The sequence below is a fragment of the Sciurus vulgaris genome, assembly GCF_902686455.1.
Source record: "Sciurus vulgaris genome assembly, chromosome: 9".
NCBI lineage: Eukaryota > Metazoa > Chordata > Mammalia > Rodentia > Sciuridae > Sciurus > Sciurus vulgaris.
The window spans coordinates 3,172,162-3,184,850 of NC_136469.1; the positions used below are offsets into that span (position 1 = coordinate 3,172,162).

Here is a 12,689-nt window from a genome sequence, read left to right on the forward strand (position 1 = left end):
TATTCATGTTGAAAGTAAGTATGAATATCTAGCAAAAGCCTCAGTGAAAGCTGGCTAAGTAAAAGGGGATAGCAAGTACTTTAACTTCTTGTGTAAGGATCTTATTAATTAATAATAAGACCTCACTGTAGAAAGTTTAAAATCATGGTAGATTTGCTCCACTTTCTTTCCATGTGTACTGGTGTCTTCAAAACCGGGGTTAGGGGCCTGTAGTGCTCTCTCTTCTTTTCCTGATTGGCACAGGTCAGGGCAGGCAGCTTGTCCTTCGGTGAGCTCAGCTGTAGTGTCTGAGGAGAACCCAGCAGTCTCCGCTGGAGTGTGAGGCCTCGGAACTTAAAGACACCCTGGCTCAGGCGTGCCGAAGGCAGGCTGGAGCCGTGTGAGGAGCCATGCTCAAAACGCACAAGCTGCAGCTGTCGTGGGACTTGGTCTTCCGCTTTCCTGCTCAAGAACGTGGGTGGCCCACCGCACAAGTTCCCAAAGAGTCCCGAGCCCAGCTCACGTGCACGCGGGGCCCGTGGAAAGCCAGCTGGAAAGCTGACCATAGGAACCTGGGATAGACCCAAGACTTCTGAAGGAATTTGAGACCAAGTGTAGGAATCCTGCCGGAAACAGGTTAGTCACCACGAAGGGGACGTGAGGAGGGCTGGAGGCACTCTCACAGAGGAGGAGCCCAGTAGGAGGAGGCCAGGGCCTCCTCAGGTGCCAAGGACCCTCCAGCAGGAAAGTCGTCCACGCTGTGCAAAGAAGAGTTTCCCTGGGACGAATGTGGACTGTCTCCTGTGGATCTGGGTTAGGAGAAGTTTCAGGCAAGCTTTTACCAATTGCCCAAGGGATACAGCAACAATGACACTTTGCAGCCACACAAGCCAAAAGGCGAAAGCAAGGAGAGTGATCTACGCAGACATTGCCCATCGCAGGACCTGCTGAAGGGACGCACAGCATCTGGGGCATAAAGCCATGCTGTCAGCAAAAAGCCATCAGGACATGTGGGCCCAACATGCACAGGAAAACTGCAGGTACACGGAGGACGGCAAGGCCTTGACTTTGAACCAATCACCAAGCTACAGAGCAAGCTGTTTGGTTTCTTTTTTGTTGTTGTTGTTGTTTGTTTGTTTTTTATGACTGGATTTTGTCACTCATCTGCAAATAATTATTCAGTGTGTTAATGGGCCAGACCCTTTTCTTGGTGGTTGACATGTTAATGAACTAAACAGTAAACAACAACCACCACCCAATTCTCATGGGGCTTACATCCCCTGATTTCTGTTAACAACAACACAAACCTCAGCTTTGTCCTGCCCCTGAACAAACCAACAGTGAATTGGAGACAAGTTCTTTAATAACCATGTCTTGGAACCTCTAGTGAAGGTCAAGGAAACTGATTGAGAAGACTGATTAAGGCAGTTTTTAAAGTAGCATATGGGTGGGGAAACAGTGAGTGGGCTGGGGACAGCACTGACCTGGGGTGTAGCAGAGGCCACACCACCCAGCCACAGCCTGCTGGGAGTCTGGGATGCGGGCCTCCAAATATTCACACAGCCCCAAGGCACTGAAGTTTTTAAGAAAACATGAAGCACTGGGGAGGACAGTCAGAGATCATGTTTAACACGCGAACCTCTCAGAGAGATGTTTCTGTGAGTGACAGAAAGCAGTTTTCATTCCACAGCAAGGGAAGCCAGCATGGTGGATAGGGGCTCGCCCTCCTACCACCTGGAGGCCAGGATGCTGGAGAACCAGGATGCCAGAGCCTGCGCAGGGGTCAAGGGATGGGAAGGGAAGCGGCAGTGGTGACCACTGAGTGAAGAGTCCAGCCCGAGACAAGCAGAGACCTGAGAGGACACTGGTCGCTGAACTGATCTTTACCTCCCAGATTTCCCGCCACTGAGCTGGAACTGACGGCTGCCAAGCTGCGAGGGCTTAAGAAGAGACAGGGGTCCCCTGCGCCCCACCGCACACTGCGGGGCCTCTGCTTCCAGGGTAAGACAGGAAGCACAGGGCAGGGGCGGGGTGGCAGGGCGTCTCAGGGGAGCCCCCGGGAGCCGAGGGGACTGCTGCAGAAGAGCGCCTGGCCCAGCTGGGACGTTGTGGGGGCTGCACACACCTGAGGGAGAGCCACTTGTCCTCATTGACAGGAAGCACCCGGGGTGAGAACGTTCTGGAACTGCCCTCTGAGGACCGTGGCTGGAGGTTAGCCAACAGTACTGGGTGGCTTTGTCATTCCTTCCCCTTGCATGTCAGGAAGCTACACTTTCACTGTCCCCTACTGTCCCCAAAGGACAGACACCGATGATTGTTCATTTGCCTTTGTCCCCACCAGGTCAGGTCAAGCCAACCACATCTGGCCGTGCTGAGCCCTGGCTTCGCCAGGACCCTGCAGAGAGCTGAGTCTTAAATCAAAAAGAGGGATATTTACAGTTCAAGGTCTCTCACACACCCACAGCAGGGCCCTCACGGTCTTTATCCAGACCCAGGCGCTCAGAGCTGCACCTCGCCAGGATGCACCAGGCCTGGGCTTTCCTCGGTTCTGAGCAGGGCTTCATCCTCACGCAGCTCGCAGTGGGCAGCTGCTGGCTGGCTGGCAGCCCCTGGAGGCAGACCAGGCCACATTGCCCCCAGCAGGATCTGTGGTGCCGGTGGGAAGCACCAAGGAAGTGCTGTGGGAAGACCACTTTTTGTTGACGGAACCAAGCAGCGAGGAGAGAGCAGACCGAGGGGGCCTGGGTCAGGGCGGAGCCTGGCGCCGCCCCTTGGGACTCTCTGCTGTTCCATGCCCTCACAACACTCTTTGCTCCTTTCGTCCCATGAACTTCCAGCTGGCCGGTTGACTCCTCCATGCAAGTTCTTCCAAGACAGCAAACAAGACGGTTCTGGAAAGCATCCTGGGTGGAAGGGAGCGAGCCCAGGAGGAGTCCCAGGAACCCACTCCCGGGGTGAGGGTGAGGTCACTTCTGGGCCGTGAGTGAGTGTGTGTAAAAGTGGAAGTGTGCGGGCAGAGCGTGGGGGGGAGGTCAGGGGAACCTGGGGGCTGCTCTGTGGATGGACCCGCGCGGCCGCTGAGGAGTGGGGGCAGGAAAGAAGCGCTGAGGTGTCAGGAAAGTCCAGAGCTGTGCCAATCAAACGTCCCCCTGGGGAGCGGCAGGGCCTCGCTGAAGCTCCCTTCAGAGCTTCAGGTGACGGGGACTCAGGACTCAGCACAGAAACCACGTGGCCCTCCACGCAGACAGCAGTGGCCGTGACCAGCGTCTGACAGGCCGCGGGCTCTGGAGCGGGACATCTGGTTATGGGGCTTTGCTTGTCTCCTGGGTTTGAAATTAGTTTCTAAGGATTACTTTGAGTGCCTCAAACAAAGACCCCCAAATTCCAAAATAAAACAATATAGGGTTTCCAGGAAAAATACACCACGGGCTCCTTGCCACGGACGTACTGGTGCTGCCCCCACTGGACCCAGCAGGTGGTTCTCCCGACCTGTGCCATCCGCAGACCTGGGCTGGAGACCTGCCTCTCCCACCAACTGGCTGTGCTTTGGCACATGCTTGGCTCACCCACTCACCCACTCACACGCTCGTTTCTGCTGTGGTCTCTGCTAAGGGCCTGGGGTGGGTCTCGTTTTCCTCCTGCATAAGTTGAAGGAGCTGCCCTAGATCAACTCCAGGGTTGAAACCGTGTCATGGACTTCACTTTGGGGTATTTTTGAGCATTGTGATAGAAATCTGAGTCCTCCAATATGACACATGAACTTATTGTGTATTTATTGAATATCGGGTCATGTATTTTCAAATAATAGCCTGTTTTATTTTTGGATATTTTTACACTGTAAAGGTTCATCCAACTTAAAGGCAAACTTTAGAAGATGGAAAAAGAAAAAGCTGGTATTTTCACTCTTCCTTCAGTTCCAGTCTGCCGGGTAATGGGTGCTGACACCACACGGCCCCCGTTTTCTCTGCTCCTGGAAATGCACACCTGCGTGCTCACTCTGGGCTTTGCTTCTCTTCCTTTCTGTAAAAATCAAATCCAGCCGTCCTGGGCAGGACTCTGTGGTACGGGGCCATTTGGCTCCCTCTGGACATTCCTCCAGGTTCACACCATAGATATAATTCCTTTTAACAGCCCAATGAGGGAGCTGGGGGCGGCGAGTGCAGGCACACTGAGGGAGAGCGCCTGCAGGCCCTGCGGAAGCTCTGGCCTGCTCCCTGCTCTGCGGGCCAGGGTGGAGGCTCCGAACCCCATGGACTCTGGCGGAGCAGCGCGGGGAGGCAGGGCAAAGGCGCTGGAGCATCCAGCAAGCTGCTGAAGTGACACAGGCCAGGGTTGCTGGTGGTGCTGTGGACAGAGTGGCCCTGAGGGACGTGGAAGGTCGGGTTCTGGTGTGGTTCCAAGTCCGCCAGTGAAAGGGGAAGCCAGAGAGAAGCAGCCCAAGAACACTCCTGGGGCCTCAGACTCAGTGGCTGGAGAGCACCAGGGGCACGTTCCTGAGACGGGGAGACGCAGGTCGGGGGTTGGCAACAGTCAATCACAGGAGGAGCGTGTGGGCCCGTGTGGTCATCATCTAGCACCTGGCCCAGTAAGAGCTGCTGTTCCCTGACCCTCCGGTGAGGTGAACTGACTCCTGCCAGCTGTCTGCAGTCAAGATGGTCTCAGTCCCCGAAGCAAGGCATGGATTCAGTGCGACCCATCCAGCCACCAAAGATGTTCTTCACAGAACTGGAAAAAGCAGTCCTAAAGTTCATATGGGAGAGTAAGAGTCCAGAAGAGTCAAGCAGTCCTGAAGAGCCAAGTAACAAACAGCTTGGAGCTGGCATCCAACAGACAGGAAGACCATGGATTAGAACGGAAGGCCCGAGACTTAGGAATTAGACCAGAAGGCCTGCAGCTGATAGAAGAAAAGGTAGGATAGAAGAAAACGGAACAGCATCACATGGAAACGCTTCTTCCCAGCGAAGGAAGGAATGTGAAGGGAGAGGTTACCTCATGGGAGAACTTGCCAGGTGCTGCTCTGATGGGGGATTAATATCCAGAACATGTAAAGACTCAAAAGACTTAAATCCCCCAAATCAATAATCCAATCAATAAGTAGGCCAAAGAAGTAAACAGACACTTCTCAAAAGAAGAAACACAAATGTCCAACATCCCTGGCACTAGGAAATGCAAATCAAAACTACACTAAGACTTCATCTCACTCCAGTCAGAGTGTCAATGACTAAGACCACAAAAAATAATAAATTCTGGTGAGGATTTGGGCAAGAAGGTGCATTCATACACTGTTGGGACTGTAGGCTAGGACAACCACTCTGGAAAGTGGTATGGAGATCCCTCAAAACACTAGGAGTGGACCCACCATGCCACCCAGCTGTCCCTCTCCTCAGGGTTTGTCTGAAGAACTAGAATCAGCATACCAAGCAATACAACCACAGCAGGGATCATAGCAGCACAACCACAACAGTCAAATACAGAGCCAGTCAGTCCAGATGCCCTTCCACCATTGAATGGATTAAGAAATTGTGGCATATATACACATTGGAGTTTTCTTAGTCACACAGAAGAATGAAATCACTGCATTCGCTGCCAAATGGATGGAACGGGAGAACATCATGCTAAATGACTTAAGCCAGACTCAGAAAATCAAGGTCAAATATTTTATCTCATACATGGAAACTAGAGCCAAATACGGTGAAGAAGGAGGGGGTCGGATATCCTAAAGATATAGGGAAGGTCGGTGGAGTAGAAGGAGGTTGGAAGGGGGAGGAGGGAGGGGAAAGGGGAGGAATGCAGAGAGATCTAATAAAGTCATGCTGTGTGCATGACTAAATATACCACGGGGAGGTCCCCTTCATGTGTATGCAGAAAGCACCGACAAAAAATAAACAAATGAGTGAGAGGAAATCAGTGGAATGGAGGGAGAACCAGAGGAGGAGGGAGGGGCCTGATCGCCATGCGTGTGTGACCTTTTCAGAATGAACCTGACTACTGTGTGCAACTATCAGGTTCTGATAACAAACCCGTGCATCACTCAGCATTTACCAAACCCAGCACTCTGTTTTGACATACTAAAGTAGGAGTCACTCTGAAGGTGTTACATTGGGATGGATCCTGTGCTTTTTTTCTTGTACTAGGCTCCTGAGGGTACGAGCTGTCTAATTTTGTATGCACAAGGGTTGCTCTTGCCTTCTGTATCCGTAACAGAAATAATCTAACTGGTGACTGCAGAGGACTCAGTGCGGTCAGCTGGAGGAAACCCTTCTCCTTGGAAGAACAGCCAGGCCTCGGGCCGGGGGATGGTGCTCTGGCCTCGCTCATTTTGCTTTGTTTGATGTTGTTGTAGTTAACCGCCGGCGATGGCAGAAGGAAGATAAAGGGATCCTGACCATCCAGGGAACTGTTTAGAAGTGCAGAGAAGAACAGCCCAAATTCTGTGGAAACTATGGCCAGTGATGTACTTCACCTCAGAGCATAGGGAGATCATCAGGCGGGGACAGAGGTAAAGCAAGTCCTAGTCAGACAGTCCCACTCCCCAGGGTGTGTGGGGGTGGAGTCCTGTTACAGGTGGACGCACCAATGCCACTGTTGCGTGACTAGAGCCCTCTCAGTGAAGGAGGCACCTCGCCCTGGATGGACGCTGCGTGTCTTCCAATCCTCCCTGTCTTTCCCTTGCTGGGATTTAAAACGGTCCGACTCCAGGTACTGTGAGTGAAGGCAACAGCAGTAGCCAGCCTGCAGGCTGCAGCCACAGTGGGCCACAGGGAGGAGGGAGTCCAGGCCAGGAGGCCCAGCCTGGGTGTGGAGCTAGGGAAACATGCTGGCTCTTGGCCCCTGCTTCCTGGCCGGAGCTCCCGACCCCTTGGAATTTCCTAAGGGTAGAACTTTCTTTCCATTTCTACAACCACACCTAAGTCCATGGTAGCTGGGTGACCAGAAAGACCAGAGCCCAGGCCCACAACCTCAGGAACTCTTGTAGACCCGGAGAGCGCCCGCCAGGCACCCTGGTGTGTGGAGGGCCAGGAAGCTCTGTGCCCGTGTCTCCCCCGCCCTCCTGTGCACCCCTTCCTCTGGCTGTGCCTGAGCTGGTCCTCTGAATTAGGTAAATTGTCCTATCGAATGAACAGAACAGCAGCAGTAGCTTCCATCTGTAAAGATACTGGTTTTATAAATACCACTGAAGACAGTTCAGAGCAAAGGTGGCCAGTACCTGTGCTCCAAAGACAGGCCAAGTGAGAGACCAGGGAGAACCATCTTTACCTGAAGCGTGGAGGAGAGGGCCCGGGAGGGAGACAGCCCCTCGGGGAGTCTTGGTGGGTAAATTCAGATGACAGCAAGCTGCAGATGGAGTCTTCCAGAAACAAATGCAAAGGACACATCAACCTCAAAATACCTTGCTGTCAAAGAAACAGCATTTATCTCCGCCTGTAAAGGAAGGAGCTCTCAAACTGAGAAATTCACAAGATGCCCTCATCAAAGCCACACAGAAACAGTGTCTCAGTCCAGGAAAACAGGATACTTAAAAATCATTATACAGTGACATGAAGCACCCATTAAAAATCCACAAGAAGAAAGTGATACATAAGAGTCAAGATTTCAGCGAATGGAAAATACTCTCTAAGACACCAAGCATGAAGCAAAGGACAACTGTCTCTCCAGTGAGCAGTGGACGCCTCTAAATAAGCTCTTTAAAATGTAGGATAGTAACTTGGATCATAAAAAAAGCAAACCTCCAAATGAATTATGCAAAAGCAACAAAGTAAAAAATAGACAGTGGGAATGTGTGAAACCAAAATCTACTGCACAGCAATGAAACAATCAGCACAGTCAAGAGAAAACTACAAAAAGGGAGGAAACATTTGCAAACTGTACATCTGGTAAGGGGTGAACACCTAAAATATATGAAGAACTCAAACAAATTACGAGCAAGGAAACAACCCCATTAAAACAGGCAGAGACTTGAAGGGACATTTCTTAAAAGAAGACATACAAATGACTATCAAGGTAAATGAGAAGAAAGGGCGTAACATCACCAGCCATCAGGGAAATGCAAATCAAACCCCCCGGGGGGCACTACCTTTCTCAAGAGAATGGCTTCTACCCAAGACCCAAAGCCACAGACGGGAGAACCGGGAATGGCACACTGTGGGTGGGTGTGAATTAGTACAGCCATCTTGGAAAGCAGCAGGGCCCCCTCAGGAAGTCCAAGTGGAGCTGTCTTCCGGTGCAGCTACCCACAGCAGGCGCATCCAGGGAACGACACTGGCGTGTCAAAGAGACTGCTGCGCCCATGTTCCTCGGCTCACAGCAGCCAGGTACAGAGCCCACCAAGTGTCCGCCATGGACAGGTGGACAGAGGACGTGCGATCCCACCCTCAGCCACCAAGGGATGAAACCCTGCTGACACCAAGAATGTAGACGGGTTTAGCTTGACCATTTAACAGACAGGGATTTCAGTGTTGCTCAAGCCAAACTAGAATCTGTCAAGAACAAAAAGAGACACAGCCCAACCAAGTTATTCAGAAATGCTAAAAATAAGGGATTGGGCTGAGGCACACCCAACAAATGCAAAGAAGAAAGCAGAGCAGAGCTTGGTGAGGAAGGACTCAGGTGCCGCGCACTGAACAGACAAGCCCTGCCTGTGAAGCTAACTGGAAACGGCACCATCGATGATTCACCTCGGCCCTGGCCGGACTCCAGAGCTTCAGAAAACACTGAGTCAGAAAACATGCACTTAGTTTCACTTACAAAATAATCCTTCAACTTGATCTTGACTTGCTGTTTCAATAATAAGCAAGCGAGCATATCAATATGTACAGAATCCATGGATTTAACTCCTTTTTTTTTTTCCTGATGCTCTTTTAAAATAAATCCCAAGAAATGAATTTTCTAGACCATTCTTAACCCACAAGGGCAAAAGGATTAGGAGAGGAGACAACAGTGGAGGAGATTTTTAAAACCAGTTTTTAGAAGAAGAAAAGCAGAAGTGGTAATTGACTTCCTGGAGGAGAGGAAGTTAAAACCGGAGCCTTAGAGAAGCCCCTGAGCGGTAGGGACGGTTTGCTGGAGCGTCTGAGAGGCGGCTGGGCTCAGGGTCTGCCACTCAATCGGCATCTCCCTGCTCTGATAAACCCAAGGGGAAACATAGAATCAAAGAGGGGAACTCGTCGCTCTGTATGAACAAAGCGCTGTCCAGGAAGAAAATACAGTCGAGCACAAGCCCATGAGCCTGAGAATCTCTGAGAGCTGAGCTCACCAGGAGCTGAAGGAAGGTGGAACCCAGGGGCGGGACGGGCTTCCGGTCTGACCTTGGAGCACCAGGTCCTGAGAGTCCCCTCACGTGAGCCTGCAGAGCCAGGTGTGGCCAGACTCAGAGTCTATCGGGAAGCAGAAACCCGGAGCTGCTGGGTTCCAGGACAGGGGCCCCAGGGGAGGACCGGGTGGGAGTGGGGGCTGCATGGACTCCACGTGACCAGCTGCAGTGATCCAGCTCTGCTGCTCACGACTGTTGTAAATGCCCACAGTCAGGCAGTCCTCCATGTCCAGGAACTGCAAACACTGAACAGCCAGCGAGGAGCCAAAGAGCAGATGTTCTGAGATGGTAAAGAAAGTTCTAGGCAAACAAAGTCACAATGCAGGCCACAGAGTAAGAAGCTAGGCAGGAGAGAGCAGAATAGAGCTCAAAAATGAGGCTGTTAGGAAAAAAAAAAAAAGTGACTGATGAGATGGCATGGACCAGAGAAAATTCCAAGGACAGCTCACTCACTTTGGTGAGAGAAATACCCAGGAAGCCAGTCAACTGAAGCAGCAACTTTCACCTTGAGAGACCAAAAGCTTTCACTGCTAGGAAAGAGATCTGACCAGATGAAGCACCGAGCATGTCCAACAGTGAATAATATGTGGAGCTACGATAACATTTTTAAAAAAAGACACTTTCCCTCCCTGGAGGGAAGGTAGGTTGGTGCTGCGTCCTGCTGGGAAGGGCAGGGAGATGTATAAGAAAAGCCTCAAGCTTTTCAATACTTCCCACAACACGAGACTTTAGAACTTACCCTAAGAAAGCAAAAGTCCATGGGCCCAAACATTTAAATATGAACATGTTGGTTGTAGCACATTCTTAATAGTAAAAGAATTCAACCTGAATGTCTCAGAGAATCAGTCATATTTTGCGTCTGCTATAGAACTGAATACTACACAGACAAATATTTACTTGAGAAAATGTTCACAAGGCGCCTCTATAAAACATTTAAAATGGGACTGCTATCATTTTTTCAGACAACAGAAAGAGAGACAGAGACCAGAAAATTTCTCTAAATGATATTAGGTGGTAGGATTAAACCTGAGCTGTATTTTCTTTTGTCTTGTCCAGTTTGCAAACCCCAAGCCTTCTGTATATATGCAGAGTCTCTCAGAGCTGCCGCACGCATAAAGAACTGACTTATGACCCCTTCTAAATCCGTAATCAGACAGTAAAAATGATGTTCGAAAGAGAAAGACCAACAGGGTAGGAAGATGGCAAGGTGACAGGTTAAGCTGGGCTGGCCAGAGCAGCGCTCTGCTCAACCTACGGCACAGCAGAGGTGAGGTGGCCACTCCCCTGTCCACTCTGCCAGCGTCTTCCGAGCACTGACCGAGTGCCCTGCACTGTGGTTCCTACCAGAGCAGTCGCCCGTCTACAGATCAGACAAGGAGACAGGCACAGGCTGCCTTCTCAAGTCTGCTTTTCTGTCGCTTGCAACCTACTTTGAATTTAGCTCCAAGCTTGCAAGGACTTTCCAAGCTCTGGGGAACCTTGCACCACTGTGAAGGTCACTTGGGTGCACGGCGGAGAGGGCAGAGGTGGACACAGATCAGCGTTCTGTGGCTGATGTTCAAATTTAACTTCCTGTGGGCGTATCAGGGCACTGCCTGCTGCTGGGTGGCAGAATAAGTGCATGGTGACATAGCAAAGGGAAAATGAGAAGATGAAAGGAAAACAACCAAGTGGTTGGAGTCTTAAAATAAATTTTATTTTGTTTTTTAATCTACTAGCATTTTCTGGGACAATTTAAAACACTGACCTGTTGATGTAAGAGAAGAAAGGAACTTTCATGGCAAAAACAAGGAGCACGATGGGGTTTGAAGAGTGGAAATGCCCCCAGCAGAAATAGCTACGAGGTGGAAAATGGTGCTCTTATTCAGCCAACTTGGAAAACGCGGTGACGCGGGTCTTAAGAAATGACAATCCTGTCTAACAGGACAGAACACTCAGAACGTGAAGCAATGACTACAGTCTGATGTCAATGTAGGAAACTAAAAAGCGATGCGAATTACTACTAGTGAGGAAAGAAAATGTATTCCAAACAGGGTTCCAACAGGCCTCCCACTCCCTGAGCAAACCCACACACGAATCACCCTGTGCTGAAGGCTGCGCGTTACGCTGCGTGTCTAGGGGAAGCCACGGTTCACCAGGATCACCACGCTTTAAAGTGAAATCTGTGTGAAGGAGTAAAAGAAAAGATCCCAAACAAAAGCAGGTTGAATTTTCCAAACGGAAAGGCCCTCCACTCTGCCAGTTTAATCTGTGCTCAGTAAGATGGATTCACCGGGAGGAGGCCCTCGGCAGCAGAACGGAACGTCGCTGACGATACCGCGAAAGGAGCCAGCGGAGTTTTCACTCACCACATTCATAGCCCTGCTCCCACTGGAACCTCTGCCTGTCACCCCGTAAATGTCCGTACACTCCTCTGCCCTTTGTGGGCCATAAAAATGGAGCTTTAGGGGGCTTTTAATAGCCAGCAGCTGCCTGGCCGCTCAGTACAGCATCTGGAAGGGAGCGTGCTGTTCACCTGGGAGAGAAACACCCTGTGCTCCATTTCTCCCGAAATCACGGCTCCCAGGGTGCTGTCCCAGAGGCCAGGAGCAACCGGACCAAGTGATGGGTGCAGCCCTGGCTTGTGCAGGCGGCCCTCCCCCTCTCCCTCCTCCCTGAAGGTGCTGAATGTGAGCAGCTGGAGCGGGGAATCAATACCCTCAGTCACCAGGGCTCCTGGTCACCCCCTGGTCAACCCGTTGAAACATTGTTGCTGTTGTCAATCCTTGTTCAAAATTCCTAAAGGCTGCCCTTGTCCACGGTCTGGACCTTCTTACTGGAATAGGCACGGGCCCCTTTCCATGCAAACTTCACATGGACCGCAAACCTGAGTGTCCTCACACCCACGTCTGAGAATCCTCACGTGAGAAAGGCTGGTTTAAAACCTGAGTCTTGCTAAGCACGGTGACACAACACGGGAATCCCAGCAACTCAGGAGGCTGAGGCAGGAGGATTGCAAGTTCAAGACCAGCCTCAGTGACTTAACAAGGCCCTAAGCAACTTAGTGAGACCCTGTCCCAAAGTTTAAAAATGAATAAACAAAAAGGGCTCAGGATGTGGCTCGGTGGTTAAACGCCCCTGGATTCAATTCCTGATTACTCGCACCCCCCTCCACACACACAGAAGAACAGGCGTCGTCGCGCAGAGGGCAAGCTCCCTGCGTCCTCTCAGGCGTAGACAGGTGCTCTGCTCTGCTCTCTGAGCTGCCAGTGCTTGAGGAGAGGGTCCGGCCTTCCCTTCCTCCACAGCAGCTGTAGCTCGCAGAGCTGCCCCGTGAGGTCAGAGGAAGCGCTCTAGGCCAGAGCCAGGGCACAGCTCGGGCAGCTTGCAGGCTGGCAGGATGAGCACAGTGGTGGGGAAG

At 51.3% G+C, this 12,689-nt stretch overlaps 1 protein-coding gene across 1 annotated transcript in view; it reads right to left on the minus strand.

The window, feature by feature from the left end:
- Positions 1-12,689, minus strand: part of TNIP3 (TNFAIP3 interacting protein 3) — a 65,447-nt gene that overhangs the window by 40,586 nt on the left and 12,172 nt on the right. The gene's annotated exons all lie outside the window — the stretch shown is intronic.